Below are 3,961 nucleotides of genomic sequence, written 5' to 3' on the forward strand. Positions count from 1 at the left end.
GTCACTAATCAAAAGCTTATTTAGTGAGGAAATAGTGACCGCTTAACAACTAATAGACTTTACTTGTTTATTTCATGTTGTTATTAATTTGTGAGGAAAAACGTTAGTCCTCATGTTGTCATTATTTTAATTAGCGGCACATCCGGCACTATCGTGCCTATTCAACCGCTTTTTTATTGAGTTTAAGAAATTAATTTTATATTTTTATTTTTAAAATTATAAATTTAATATTAATAATTATAAATAAATTATGAAAAAGATAAAATATATTAAATTATTTAACATGTAAAATCTAAAAAATTTTAATTAAAAATAAGATTAAAAAATATAAGGTTGTTATTATGTGTAACTAAATCAATATAAGGACAAAACATCTCAATAAACAAAATGCACATCAATATTACCTGAATGTCCCAAATCAGAAAATACAACGTCAAAGTCCCAAAGCACATTTCTATATAAATCGAATTGATTAAATTCGATTTAATGAAACACGTAGTAAATCGAATCCAATGGATTCGAATGAGGTGAAAAACGTTATTGAATGAAAATCGAATAAAGTAGATTCGAATTAAGTACACAGTTAAAATGCTAATAAATCGAATGGATTGGCTTCGATTTACATGTTTGCTTCGTCTCTCATAATTCGAATCTAATGGATTCGATTTGCATGGACTTTGGTTATAAAGTTTTTGTTTTGAAAAATAATTTATTAAATTAGTTTTTAAAAGATAATTTTTAAACAAACTTTTAGTATTTAAAAAGTTATTATTATTATTATTATTATTATTATTATTATTATTATTATTATTATTATATATGATCAATTTTTTATTTATTTTGTCCAAAAAAGGTCAACAATTCACACACAATAATCTTATTATTGAGAGTACCTAAGAAGAGTACTAAAAAAAATCTCATAAGTATTTATAACGTGTAAAATAACATATTTTAGTACTCTTTTTAGGTACTTTCAATAATAAAATTATTATGTATGAATTGTTGACTTTTTGGACAAAGTAAATAAAAAATTGATCATATATAATAATAATAATAATAATAATAATAATAATAATATTGAGAATACTTAAAAAGAATATGTTGAATGAATAAGTCTATAATAAAATGGGTATAATATATTTTTTATTTCTCTCTCTTATAGAAATATTTCTGTAAGTTATTAATTTATTTTTATTAAAATTAAAAAATTAATATAATTTTATATATTAATAAATATATAAATTTATTTAGTTTTTATATATTTATATTTATTATAATATTTTTAAAATTAAAAAAATATTTATTAAATATAATTATTATTAGTTGTGCTTACTGAAAATTATTTTTAGTTTAATTAATCAAAAATAAATACTAAAAGTTTATTTAAAAATTATCTTTTAAAAACTAATTTAATAAATTATTTTTCAAAACAAAAACTTTATAGCCAAAGTCTATGCAAATTGAATCCATTAGATTTGAATTATGGGAGACAAAAAAAACATGTAAATCGAAGTCAATCCATTCGATTCATTAGCATTTTAACCATACACTTTGTTACGGATCCGACCCACGGATCCTACGCCCGGAATGGTCCCCGAACCTGGTTACCCAGGTCTGACCCGCTTCGCGCTTCTAGAAGGCCCGGAACCGGCCCTCTAGAGCTCCTAACCAACTTTCGAATTCAAACGTCTCCCTTATCTTAGCCAAACAAGATAAGATAAGATAACTACCATCACCTATAAATAGAGGACCCAGGTCCCTCCAGGTATTCATTCATTCCTCACACTTTCTACCTCTTAGATCCATTCTGACTTGAGCGTCGGAGTGTCTTTGCAGGTACCACCCCCCATTGCTCCAGGCAAGTGATCCGGCATCTGCCTCAACCCGCAAGTTCTCGATCCATCTCTCAACCCGTACCAGAGACATCTTGTACATTGGCGCCGTCTGTCGGGACTTTGCAACGTTGTGGCGGCATGGCTTATAACCCAGAAGAGCAATCATCAAACTCAGATTTCTTGCGTGTAACTGAGAGCAAAAAGGAATAATGTTTCCTTAACTTGCATCACCTTTGCATGTTTATGCATCCTTTCGCCAACGGCGAAATCCCAAAGGAATAATGTTTCCTTAACTTGCATCACCTTTGCAGGTTTATGCACGCTTTCGCCCTACTCCAACGGCGAAATCCCAAAGGAATAATGTTTCCTTAACTTCCATCACCTTTGCAGTTTTATGCACCCTTTCGCCCTACTCCAACGGCGAAATCCCAAAGGAATAATGTTTCCTTAACTTGCATCACCTTTGCAGGGATAACACACCTTCGCCCTACTCCAACGGCGAAATCCCAAAGGAATAATGTTTCCTTAACTTGCATCACCTTTGCAGGTTTATGCACGCTTTCGCCCTACTCCAACGGCGAAATCCCAAAGGAATAATGTTTCCTTAACTTCCATCACCTTTGCAGTTTTATGCACCCTTTCGCCCTACTCCAACGGCGAAATCCCAAAGGAATAATGTTTCCTTAACTTGCATCACCTTTGCAGGGATAACACACCTTCGCCCTACTCCAACGGCGAAATCCCAAAGGAATAATGTTTTCTTAACTTGCATCACCTTTGCAGGGATAACACACCTTCGCCATACTCCAACGACAAAATCCCAAAGGAATAATGTTTCCTTAAATTGCATCACCTTTGCATGTTTATGCACCCTTTCGCCCTACTCCAACGGCGAAATCTCAAAGGAATAATGTTTCCTTAACTTACATCACCTTTGCAGCGATAACACACCTTCGCCCTATTCCAACGGCGAAATCCCAAAGGAACAATGTTACTTGCAATTACCTTCTTAGTGATAACACTCTTTATGCACCCTCGCCCTACTCCAATGGTGAAATTCCAAATCCTCTGAGCCCAAAGTCTCACCTCCCTTTAGTGGGACACATCCACCTCTTGGACCCTCTCATTCACCACTCCCTCATCCGTCTCTCCAAGCGCCATGGCCCCATCTTTTCCCTCTACTTCGGCTCCATGCCCACCGAGGTTGCTTCTTCTTTTGAACTCTTCAAGCTCTTCCTCCAAACCCACGAGGTCACCTCTTTCAACACTAGGTTCCAAACCTCTGTCATCCGCCGCCTCACCTTTGACAACTCTGTCGCCATGATCCCCCTTCGGACCTTACTGAAAATTCATAAGGAAGCTCATCATGAACGACCTCCTTAAATGCTACCACCGTGGCCAAGCTCAGACCTCTCAGGAGCTAATAGATCAAGAAAGTTCTTAAGGTTCTTGCACAGATACGGGGGACAGCCAAATCGTGGCGGCATGACGGAGAACCTCGAGGAGCAATCCTCCACCCGACACCCCAACTCAAACCCACAAAGCCCAACTCCCGAACTCCAAGATAACACTCCTCTCACCCACGAGAGGATAATAAACGTGGCACATCGCCAATCAACCCCAACCCAGCAACAACCAAGAGAAGACAACCGTCCTCCCACTGAAGCCCGGCCACCCGATGGCCTGGGAGAGAAGGCGGTCCAGATAATCCAAGAGTTGTGCCTCAGGGTGCAAAACCTCAAAGGCCGAGTCACACCCAAAGAACGGTACCACCCGGAGCATACAAGCCAAGTGACCTCCAAGACCTAATCTCATCGCGATACCAGGAACACCAGGCCCCCTGAGCAACAACACTGCAAACAGCACGATCACAGCATTTCCCTAGACCCAAAACACCGACGCGGAGAAGACGACCGACGGCAGCATCGGAAGGCCAAACGAGCAGGAAACATGCACGTGATAATGGAAGCCATCCCGTTCACAGAAAAATTCTTGAGAGCCAAACTCCTGAAGGACTTCAACAAGCCCACTGACATGAAATAGGACGGGACCAACGATCCCCGGGAACACCTAACGGCCTTCGAGGCCAGGATGAACCTGGAAGGAGCCGCCGACATGATCCAGTG

The sequence above is a fragment of the Arachis ipaensis genome, chromosome B8 (genome assembly GCF_059453495.1).
Source record: "Arachis ipaensis isolate K30076 ecotype BB chromosome B8, ASM5945349v1, whole genome shotgun sequence".
In the NCBI taxonomy this organism is placed as follows: domain Eukaryota; kingdom Viridiplantae; phylum Streptophyta; class Magnoliopsida; order Fabales; family Fabaceae; genus Arachis; species Arachis ipaensis.